The following is a 12,587-nucleotide window of genomic DNA, read 5'->3' as shown; positions in this document are numbered from 1 at the left end:
GGAAAACAATGGGAGCTCCAAGTCTGGATGGACTGTGGGGTTTGGAAACAGTGGCTCTGACTCTGATGGACCATGAGGTTTGGAAGATGATGGGAACTCCAAGTCTGGATAGACTGTGGGGTTTGGAAAACAATGGGAGCTCCAAATCTGGACGGACTGTGGGGTTTGGAAGATGGTAGGAGCTCCAAGTCTGGATGGACTGTGGGGTTTGGAAAACAATGGGAATTCTGAGCATGAATGGACCCTGGCATTTGAAACAGAGTGGGAAGCTCCAAATCTGGATGGACTATGGGGTTTGGAAACAGTGGCTTTGACTCTGATGGACCATGAGGTTTGGAAGATGGTGGGAACTCCAAATCTGGGTGGACTCTGCGGTTTGGAAGACAGTGGGAATTGTGAGCCTAATGGACTGGGGTGTTTGGAAGAAAGTGGGATGAAGTTTGGAAGAAACTCCGGATGGTCTGTGGGGTTTAGATGACAATGGGAACTCAGAGTCTGATGAACTGTGGGGTCTGGAAAGTGGTGGGAGCTCTGAGTCTGGATGGACCACAGGGTTTGGAAGAAATTTGGAACTCCAAGTCTGGATGGACCATGGGATTTGAAAGATGGTGGGAATTCTGAGTCTGGTGGCCTGTGGGATCTGGAACTCTTGAGCCCGGATGGACCGAGGTGTTTGACACCCTTAACACATATCACCAAGTTTCTCACGGGAAGCTCTGGATTTTACCTGTGGATGGATGGATGGATGGAGGGATGGAGGGATGGATGGATGGATGGAGGGATGGATGGATGGATGGATGGACGGTCGAATGGATGGATGGATGGACGATCGAATGGATGGATGGATGGAGGGATGGATGGAAGGAAGGAAGGAAGGAAGGAAGGAAGGAAGGAAGGAAGGAAGGAAGGAAGGAAGGAAGGAAGGAAGGAAGGAAGGAGGAGCAGCTCAGATGACAGGCATGGTGAGACCCTGAGGCAGATTTTCCTGTGGAGGTTGGTGTGTTTCAGAACTCAGGACCCAAACCTGACCATGCATCTTCCCATGGACATATCCCAAGAGCCACGGAACTGAGGGATGATCCAAGAGGCTTCTCCATGGCTGGTTTTGGCAGGACTCTCCTTGGAAGGGCTGGATCTGCTGGGAGCCAGAGTGGATCCCTGTCAGTCAGTCATTTCCACAGAATCCCAGAAGGTTTTGGTCGGAAGGGGCCTTAAATCTCATCCCATTCCAACCCCACACCTTCCACAGACCAGGCTGAAGGAAAACAGGAAGCATTCCATTGCCTTTAAAACACTTCCCTGTTTTTTCCCTCGAATTTTCCTCAAAAATCCAGACTGAACCTTAGATGGCCATTGGAGATGAATTTTCCAGGCTCAGGGCAGAGCTCTGGCTGCAGGGCTGGTGCTGATGGTGTGGTGGGAACTCTGTGGGAAGTCAGGATTTGGGAAGTGCCCTGTGATAAAGGAGTTGGGTGATAAGGAACAATGGAGATCCTGCTCCATTGTTTAGATCCCAACCTAAAACTGTGGCCTGCAATCCATATTTCCTCTTTCCATTTGGATTTTCCTTTCCCTCACTCCCAAGGAATATTTGATAAATAATTTTAGAAAGACCACAGATGTCTTTTTTCGGGGCAGAATAATCTGTGTGTTCTGAAAATTCCAGTTTTTTGTTGGAAAGGAGATGTATTCCGATGCCTGTTCCCGTTTTTCTCTGGGGTGCAGGAGGTGCTAAGAAAAGCAGGATTTCTCTTCCTAATGTTGACTGTAGGAGTAGTTTTATCTTCTTTTACATCCCCAAAATAAAGCACTGGAAAGGAAATGGGGTTTTACTCCAGGCCATGAAAAGGAAGAACAAATTGAGATACGGATTTCCTACTCTCGGTTTTTATTTTATTTTGCGTTTTGGACTGAAAATGGATGTGAAAATGTTGGATCAGCGATCAAAGGCAGCTGGAACTGGCAGTTCCCTGGAATTTGAAACCTCTCTGATTCAGTTCTGGGGTATCCAACCTTGAAATTTCCCTGATGGAACATCAAATACTGAATTGTGCAGCAATTCAATTGTGGAGTCCTGGGATGTTGGAAAAGTGGCTGGGTTTGATGGGATGGCTGCAGGAATTACCTGGCTGTTCCCAAAGCAGAGGAGGGTGGAGCACAGGAAAAGTTTTCCAGGTTTTTTTTCATTTCTTTCTCAGGGTGGGAGGATAAGGATGGCGTTGGAGAATTTCACTTTTTCTTTCACTAATTGAATGGGAAATCATGGAATTGTAGAATTATGGAGTAGTTTGGGTTGAAACGGACCTCAAATCCCACCCAGTGCCACCAATTCCATGGGCAGGGACACCTCCCACTGTCCCCAATGTCCAACCTGGCCTTGGACATTCCAGGGATCCAGGGGCAGCCACAGCAAATCTGGAGACATCCTGTCTCCAACATAAAATCACGGAACACTCGGATCTCACTGTGCTACCAACCCACCTCTTCTCCAGCCTGGCCTGGAACCTGGATGTGACACAAGGAGGGATAAAAACATGGATTGGAAGGAAGTAAACCCATCCCAATGACGTCATGGATGCGCAATCAGGATTTGAACGCCTGGGAATGTGAAATTTCCTTTTAATTTGGGACAGGAACTGCTGATTCCCCCAAAAGTGACGGAGCTGCATCTTCCAGCCCTCAAATATCTGCAAGTCCCAACCTCTGCTGATCCCAGAGCTTTCCTTGACGTGGAATTCCTGCTGCACCCACCATGGAGATGGAATAATCAGTTTTGGGATGATTGGGACCCCCCAAACTTTACAACAAAGTCAATAATCAGCTTTTTGTGCATTTCCTCTTTTCCTGCCTCGTCTGGGCAGTGAATTCCCTTTGCAGGGAGCAGTTCAGGCAGAAGGATCTGATTTTTTTTTTTTTTTCCATGCTGAGTGGAAGAGGCTTTCCTGGTTTTATTTTGGGATGTTTTACCTGCTGGGAACACTTTTTTCATATATTGAATTGTAATTGAAACTCTCTTCCTCCCCCAGAAGTGTGTGATACATCAGGGAAATGGCTTTTTTTGAGCATTTCCATTAAAAAAAAATGCTCCAGTTTGGAGTTACAAGCACTCCCTGCCTCTCCATGCTAATAAAGAGATTGGGAGCCATCTGGAATAATTCTTGGATTTTCCCATAAAACTATCAAAAGCCGTAAAAAATGTTGTTTTTACATTTCAAATTATTTTAAATTTTTTTTAAACGGAAAACAAGCAGCACTGCAGGAATGTTTTCCCCCTTTTTTATGTGCTCCACCACGATTTTGGTGTCAGTCAGGACAGGAGGAATAAAACCATTGGATTATCCCTCGTGCAAAGGAATTTAGGGAGCTGCAGCTCCACATTCATGGGATTTACAGTGTTCAGAGGTTTGCTGCCATCCGTCCCTAAACCCTGCCTGTGTCACCCCCAGATCCCACGGGAATGTTGGTGTAGGCAGGGAATTGTGCTCTGTATGATAAAAGGTCGGAGTGATCATGAACCCAAACACAGGGAATTTTGGATTTATCCTGCTGTTCCTTATTATTTCATTTTTCCTTATTATTTTATTTATTTCCTTTCCGTGCTGTTCCTTATTATTTCAAAATATTATTTCATTTTCCTTTGGATGTGTCAGATTGGGGAGCTTGTATTCAGCACATCCCAGAATCCCAGACTGGTTTGGGTTGGAAGGGACCTTAAATCCCATCCAGTCCCACCCTTTCCATGGGCTGGGATCCTTCCACTATTCCAGTTTCTCCAAGCCCATCCAATGTGGCCTTGGATATTTTGTGTGACACTAAAACTCAAGTGAGAACAGACTGAAGGAGTCACCAGAGAACACGATGGACTCCACAGGTGTGAGGAGAAATTCCCTCTTCCCTCCTCAAATTCCCTAAAACATCCCAGTTCAGCCATGACCCACCAATCATTTCCCACTGGGAACTCCATAATTTAGGCTGAGTCCAGCCATGGCCCAGCACAGCCAAGGCCACCACTGATCCATGTCCCCAAGTGCCACATCCACAGGGCTCTGAAATCCCTCCAGGAATGGGAATTCCCCACTGCCATGGGCAGTCATTCCAACACCTGACAATGATAAAAAAATCCATCTCAGATAAGAAACTGAGTAAGAAGATAAGATGATATCTTTCCTTATCTTTCCTGATAAGAAACTGAAACCAAAATAGGACCATTTGTGTTCCCTCTGGATGGGGATGGATGGATGGATGGAGGGATGGATGGAGGGATGGATGGAGGGATTGGATGGATGGGATGGATGGATGGATGGATGGATGGATGGATGGATGGATGAGATGGATGGAGGGATGGATGGAGGGAGGGAGGGAGGGATGGATGGATCTGTACATCCTGACATGGCCCCTCCTGCCTGGTGGTTCCACACTCAGGTTGGATGTCACCTTACAGGACCTGTGACAGGTGATTTACAAACCAAATTCAATCTTTTTCCAGTCTCCATGAGATTTTTTTTTTCTTTTCCCATTGAGGAAGAGACTGGAACGTTGAGTGCTCGAACAAGTGAACCTTGAGCTTTGCTCACCGCCAAGGTCATGGCTGCAACTGGAGAAATATTCCCACCGATCCCTCGAGATCCAGGATTTCTGCAGGCAACTTTCACCTTCCACAGATGGGAGGGGAAAAAAACCAGGATCACTGCAACAACCACGCCTGAGGAATTATTTGGATGGATACGACCGCAAAAAGAGGTTGAAAAAACACAAATTTTTTTGGGATTAAGAGTGGAGAGCCTCTGCACCTTCTCAGGAACACTCAGACCTGCTGCACCCTCCAGCTGCAAAGGGGACAAACGTGGTGTTTGTGTCTGTAAATACCCTATAAATACCTGTAACTGGATGTATTTAATGTAAATAGGACAACGAGGACGTTTTAACCATCCCCACTGTTGTACAGAACCCAAACCTGCTGTCTTTTTTTTTTTTTTTTCCTACACTCCCTGCTGTAGATTGATTTCGGGTCGTTGCTGGGTCTGTATCTGGTTGAGTTCCAAACCTCTCTCACTTTTACCTCAAGGGTTTCATGTTCTTTATGTACATTTTATAAAGAAAAAAGAAACCACTCCGGATTTTTGGGTACCTCGTCCATTGGCAGCAGTATTTTCTGACTTTTCCAGAGTTTTCTGCCCCTGGATCCGCCGGGATGAAGGGGAGGGGTGGGGTTTGGATATTCCCTGTTCCATGTGGCCTTCCTGGGAGGGGTGAAAATGTGGGAATGTGTTTCCCTATCCCTAATTAACTTCTCATTAAGTATGGAAAGGTCTAAATTAGAGCAGGAAAAGACTGCTTTTCCCTACTGGAACCAGCCCTTCCCTTGACTGGTCCCAGCAGAGTTTTTCCAGCTTCATGGACAGTTGAGGGTCGAAATCCCTTTCTTTTGCTTTCCATAATTCCCATTTAATCCCTGAGAAGGGACAAAAAAAAAAAAAACAAAAAAAAAAAAAAAAAAAAAAAAAAAAAAAAAAAAAAAAGTGAAGATGTGTGTTCCCAAGAACTCCTCCTGTAACATCTGGGAATCGAGGGATGGGCACATGGAGCTCTCACAGCACCCCAGATCCCCAAATTTCTTGTTGTTGTTGGACCCGTGGCCCAGGGTGGAGGGTGCCCATCAGGACTTTCAGGGTTGACATCAATTCTCTGCTGCAGGCGTGGCCTGGGGATTCCTGCTCTTGTCCAGCTCTTCTGCTGGGACTAAATCTTAGAATCACGGAATTGTTTGTGTTGGAAAAGCCCTCTTGGATCATGGAGTCCAACCACTCCCCAGCCCTGCCAAGGCCACCCCTGTCCCAGCTCCCCAAATGTCACATCTATAGGGATTTAACTCCCTCCAGGGATGGGGACTCCAGAACTGCCCTGGGGTGTTGCTGGATTGACACAAAATGAAGGACACACACACAGTCAGTTGTCAGGAAAAAAAGAGGGAAGTTTATTTTTTGATCTTGATTTATATAGATTCTGGACAATGACCAAGGATTGGAGGATAAGGTTGCCACCTCTCCAACCCCACTGGTCAAACTAGAAATGCATCAATTTTCCTTCCTCAAGAAAGAAATGTAAACATCACTTTGTTTACCTGAAAAAACGTTAAAAACTTCACTGAAAAAATGCAAACATTTAAAGTCTGAAAAAATAAGAGCGATGCTGGGGTTCCACTGCCTGAGCCCCCTTTCCATGGGGAAATTCCTGCTGCTGTCCCCCCTGAGCCTCCCCTGGCCCAGCCTGAGGCCGTTCCCTCTCCTCCTGTCCCTGTTCCCTGGGAGCAGAGCCCGACCCCCCCGGCTGTCCCCTCCTGGCAGGGACTTGTGCAGAGCCACAAGGTCCCCCCTGAGCCTCCTTTTCTCCAGGCTCAGCCCCTTCCCAGCTCCCTCAGGGATTCTCCAGACCCTTCCCAGCTCTATTCCCATCCCTGGACACTCTCCAGCCCCTCAATGTCCTATACTGGGGATTCCAGTCCTGGTGCCCCCCCAGCGCTGGCACAGCCCAGATGTCCCTGTCCCTGTTGGTGTGGGGACAAACTCTCCTGGAACCATTCAGGACTTTTCCCCCGGGTGAAACGAGACCGTGGAAATGAAAACACACTTTGTTCCTTGGGGTGTTTCCCTGTATTTCCTTCTTTCCTGTTTTCCCTGCTCTTTTCCATCACAGAAAAGACCTCCATGACTTTCTACAGGATGTCACCGATCCAATCAACAAAACGATGGCGACGTTTTCCATGGTGGAAAATCGTGGAGGTCGTTTCCGTGATGGAAAAGGGCAGGGAAAACAGGAAAGAAGGAAACAGAGGAAAACACCTGTCGGTGTGACCACATATCCCAAAGGATATGGATTCCTGAGGGAAAACTCGGAGTTCCCAGAGGAGTCTCGCTCTCCACAGGGGGTGACAAACAGCAACACACCGGAATTCACACCTTAAAAAAAGAGGAATTTCCTCTATCTTCTGTTTCTCAGCCTAAAATATCCCATTATCCCACTGAAGTCGTTCCATGGGCCATTATCCCATCCCTGGGCTATTCAGTGGTGGAGAACTTCCTTCATCCCATTGATCTGCTCCACCTTCCTTCAAAAAAAAAAATCCAAAATTGGATTTTGGCTCCACTGGAAGAGACCTCAGGGCACATCCCATGGATGTGAACCCAGCCTGTGTTATCCATATGTTATCCATATTTATTATTGTATTCAACACATCCCAGAATCCCAGACTTATATTATTTTTTAATCTCCTATTTATATTATTTCCCATATCAATATGTAATCCACATTTCTGCTGGAATCTCAGAATCCCTGAGGGTTTTGGTTTTGGAAAAGACCTTAAAGCTCAGCTTGCCCATGGCCAGTGACCCTTTTTCACTATCCCAGGTTGCTCCAAGCCCTGTCCAAGCTCTCCTTGGAATTATAACAAAAAAAAATTGGATTTACACCCCAAGATTTGAACCTCTCTGTCCCCATCCCACCCAATTCCGTAAAGATTTGTGGAAGTTGGGTTGCACAAATGTCTCAGCAAAAAAAATGTTTGTTTTTGGCCTTGCTTCCCTAAAAAAAAATCCCAAGCCAAACTAGAATTATCCAATCTGTCTTTGGGATAGATTTTTAACAGATTTTTTGGACTCTTTATCTGCAGGAACAGGACCAATTTTATTATCCCAATTTGGGATAAAATGAGCTGGGATTGAGCCTGGCCTGTAAAATGCACAGATAAATCAATTCCTGCTCCTAATCCACTGGTTATTTTCGTGGAGTTAAAATATTCCTGCTCTCTGGGTGTAGCACTGCCAGGACTGTCAGATTTGTCTCCTCAGGGAATATTTTTTTATTCCTGTTGGAGGTTTTTTTGGCACATTGCCTTATTTTTTTTTATTTTTTATTTTTTTTTCTGCCATGAGGCCAGGGGTGTATTTGCAAGGATTAAAGTATTACTGGAGTGGCTCCAGGCCTTTCCTAATCCCCATTATTCCCACTAATCCCGCCAGGACACAATGCTTCTCTCACATTGCTTAATTACGCGGTGAAAATTAATAAAAAATAGCTGTAAAATGACATTTCGAGGCGGGATCTAAATCCCAATTTCTTGGGGACGCAGCAAAAAAATTTGTAGTTTTGCTCAGTGTTCAGTAATCCTTGACATTTCCAGCCTGATTCCTGGGGGAACAAGGATTACACAACTCTCTAGGAATTTATTTTTGCAGGATGTCAAACCTTTCATTTTAATCAATCTTGGAATGTTTGTCCTATTTCCAAGGGTCTTGTAGGGCAGTTGGGATCACAAAAACAATTTGGAGGTGGGGTGGGATTTTTTTGGGAATGAGACACTGGATAAGGGATTTTTTTTTTTTTTTTTTTTTCCTGCTCCTTGGGGAATGTGATTTTGTAGGGAATATTTCCTGAGTGGGAAGGGTTTTTAGTGGTCACCAAAAATCCAGGCAGGAAAAATGTTTGGAGAAAGAGCTCATGGCTCAGGATTTGCCTCTGGATCTCTCCAAGTGTCCAAGGGCAGGTTGGACGGGGCTTGGGATAGTGGGAGGGATGGGATGGGGTGAGATGGGATTTCAGGTCCCTTTGATCCCAAACCAGTCTGGAATTCCATGGAATGCCCTGAAAACCCCAAAACCTCCAATCCTACCATACCTGAATTAAGGGATATTAAGGAACACTGGCCATGGAAAGGTGAGAATCCCTTGGAATTTTGTCATCACCATTTTTTTCCCCCATTTTTTTTTCTTTTTTTGGCCACCAACCTCCTGGAAGCAGCGCCCAGCATCCGTCAGGAGCTGAGGATTAGCTGAGGGCCAGGCATTTTTTATGCTAATTACACTGCTAATGAGATGTTAATCAGGCACCTTAATGACTCCAAAGCCATTCCATGCTCCTGAATTCTGAATCCTGCTCCAGAGATTTTCTGCCTTTGCCATCCCCATGGAAAGGGGGAAAAGGGACATGGGGAGGATCCAAAGGGATTTTGCACAGCGAGGGACAAACTCAGGGCTGCACAAGAGGAACTGAGAGGGGTCTGGGAAATCTGGGAGGACCTGGAAAAGGTGGAAAAGGTGGAAAAGGTGTGGGAATGGTTGTCCATGTTTCCCACAACACAGAGGGAATAATCCCTCAGCTGCAGAATAACTTTTGTTCCCAGGTTTGTCTCAATGGACAGCACAACCCACAACCCCAAACCTCTGTGGTGTCTGGCTGCTTTTCCTGACTTATTTCCTAGAAAATCTTGCAGGTAGACACTTTCTTGTATAAAATATGGAACAGACTGGAATAGAATTATGGAATTATGGAATGGTTTGGGCTGGAAAGACTTTAAATCCCACCCAGTTCCATGGGCAGGGACACCTCCCACTGTCCCAGGGACACCTCCCACTGTCCCCAATGTCCAACCTGGCCTTGGGCACTGCCAGGGATCCAGGGGCAGCCACAGCAAATCTGGGAATTCCAGCCCAGACAGGAATTCCCAATTCCCAATCTCCCACCCAAATCTCCCCTTTTCCAGCCTAAAGCCATTCCCTGTGTCCTGTCCCTCCATCCCTTGTCCCCAGTCCCTCTCCAGCTCTCCTGGAGCCCCTCCAGTCCACACTGAGGTGACCCCAAATCTTTTCCTCTCCAGGCTGAACATTCCCAGCTCTCCCAGCAGAGCTGCTCCATCCCTTGGATCATCATGGTGCCTCTGCACTTGCTCCAGATGGGATTTTTCAGCTCCCTGATGCAGCCACGACATCACTCAAACCTTTCCCAGGTCACCACCTGCAGGAACAGGAGCTCCTTGAGCATCCAAAGCCCTTTTTGCAGGGAATGTTGTTCCCACGTGGCTTTGGGACACCTGGAGTCCTGCAGCCACTCCCAGCCCACAGAGACAACCCCACTGTGCACAAAAAAAGGCAAAAAAAAATCCCCCAAAATCCTTCTATTTCTCTTTATTTTCTAGAATGTTTTATTTATCCAGAGTGGAAGATCCTGCCGGGAGCTGCCGCCTCCTCCATGTCCCACTGAGCTCCACCATCATTCCCACAGAGCTGTTATTCCCAAATTTGCATCCCAAACTCCTCCCAGGCAGCCTCATTATCCCCAACATTGATCAAACTCCCCAGGATCCACATTCCCCACATGACACTGTCCCAGATGTTCCCCAGACTGAAAAAATTCCAGGCTGCTCCTTCCATCAGGCGTCCCCTCGATAAATAAATCTCGTTAATTAAAACCGGCTCTTGATTTCTTTTTTTTTCAGTCAAATCAAAGACTTCCTCATCTCTGGAGTGGTCAATCCCCTCAGCTTTATCTCCCCATCAGTATTCCTGTGTGTTCCCAGGCAGCAGGGAATGGGATCAGCAGGGAGAAGGCTCTCGCTGGCTGAGCAGCAGGAGCTGTAATTCCAATTAGGAAGAGCTTTGGAGGCTGTTTAAGGCTCAGCTGGGCTCTCTCTGTGTCTGAAATCACCACCCATTAGCAAGGAGGATGATTTAGGAGCACTTTTGGAATATTTTCTCCACTGAAGGAGAAAAAATAAAAGGATTTGGGTTTGTCTCGTTCCCCATTTTCTGGGAGGAGGAGGAGGAAGGCTCAGGGCATTGTTGACCCCTGGAAGGGACATTATTAATTCCATTGTGGATCCCTTTGGAAGGGACATTATTAACCCTTGGAAGACACATTATTAATTACCTGAAGGGACATTTTTAACCCCTTGAAGGGACATTTTTAACCCTTGGAAAGAACATTATTCACCCCTTGGAAGGACATTATCAACCTGTTGGAAGGGACGTTATTCACCCCTTGGAAGGGACAATTTTTTTTTTAACCCTTGGAAGGGGCATTATTAATTACTTGAAGAGATATTTTAAACCCCTTGAAGGGACATTTTTAACCCTTGGAGGGGACATTTGTAGCCCTTGGAAGGGACATATTTTGCCCCTTGGAAGGACATTATCAACCTGTTGGAAGGGACATTATTAACTCTTGGAAGACATTTGGATTAATTACCTGAAGGGACATTTTCAACTCCTTGAAGGGACATTTTTAACCCTTGGAAGGGACATATTTCGCCCCTTGGAAGGATGTTATCAACCTGTTGGAAGGGACATTATTCACCCTTTGGAAGGGACATTATTGACCCCTGGAAGGGACGTTTTTAACCCCTCAGAGGTGACACTATTAACCCTTGGAGGAAACATTTTTGACCCCTTGAAGGGACATTTTTAACCTTTGGAAGGGACATAATTAATTCCATCGTGGATCCCCTTGGAAGGGACATTATTAACCCTTGAAAAGTACTTGGATTAATTACCTGAAGGGACATTTTTAACCCCTTGTAGGGACATTTTTAACCCCCTGGAAGGGACTTATTCACCCTTGGAAAGGATATTATAATCCCTGGAAGGGACATAATTCACTCCTTGGAAGGACATTATCAACCTGTTGGAAGGGATATTATTGACCCTTGGAAGGCACATTATTAATTACTTGAAGGGACGTTTTTAACTCCTTGAAGGGACATTATTAACCCCTTGAAGGGATATTTTTAACCCCCTAGAAGGGACATTTTAACCCTCATAAAGGACATTATAAATCTCTGGAAGGGACGTAATTCACCCCTTGGAAAGACATTATCAACCTGTTGGAAGGGACGTTATTCACCCCTTGGAAAGACATTATCAACCTGTTGGAAGGGACGTTATTCACCCTTTGGAAGGGATATTATTAATCCCTGGAAGGGACATTATTGACCTCTTGGAATGGGCATTTTAAAACCTGGCAAGGGACATTATCAGTCCTTGGAAGGGACATTATCAACCCCTTGGAAGGGTCTCTCCAAGGCTGAGAAAATGAGGGGAAGGTGCAGAGGACCATCAGTGGCCATTCCCAAGGGAAGGAATGTTGGCAATATCCACAGGAACAAGGAACAACCCCCACGGTCACCACAAGTTCCTCAGCCTGGGGGAGCTCCTGAGGGGGTTCCTAAGAGGGAATGTCCCAATCCATGTCCTGGTGCTGAACTTGGGCTGGGACAACTCCTGGGATCAATCCAGGCTGGGATGAGCAGCTGGAGCAGCCCTGGGAAAGGATTTGGGGGTGCTGGTGGTGAGGGCTGGACAGGGACTGGGATTGTGCCCCCTCAGGGGAGATCCCACCTGGAATCCTGGCCCAGCACAGGAAGGACCTGGAGCTGCTGGGGAGGCACCAGGATGATCCAGGGATGGAGCAGCTCTGCTGGGAGAGCTGGGAATGTTCACCTGGAGAGGAGAAGATTTGGGGTCACCCAACTGTGGCCTGAAGGAGCTGCAGGGAAGATGGAGAGAGGATTTCCAAGAGATGGAGGGACAGGACACAGGGAATGGCTTCCCATTGCCAGAGGGCAGGGATGGATGGGAGATTGGGAATTCCTGTCTGGGCTGGAATTCCCAGATTTGCTGTGGCTGCCCCTGGATCCCTGGCAGTGCCCAGGGCCAGGTTGGACATTGGGCTTGGAGCAGCCTGGGACAGTGGGAGGTGTCCCTGGGACAGTGGGAGGTGTCCCTGCCATGGCAGGGGTGGGACTTTAAGGTCCTTTCCAT

The sequence above is a fragment of the Zosterops lateralis genome, assembly GCF_965231275.1.
Source record: "Zosterops lateralis genome assembly, chromosome: 6".
Lineage (NCBI taxonomy): Eukaryota > Metazoa > Chordata > Aves > Passeriformes > Zosteropidae > Zosterops > Zosterops lateralis.
The sequence above is the reverse complement of the archived record's forward strand: the minus strand, read 5'-3'. Positions refer to the sequence as shown.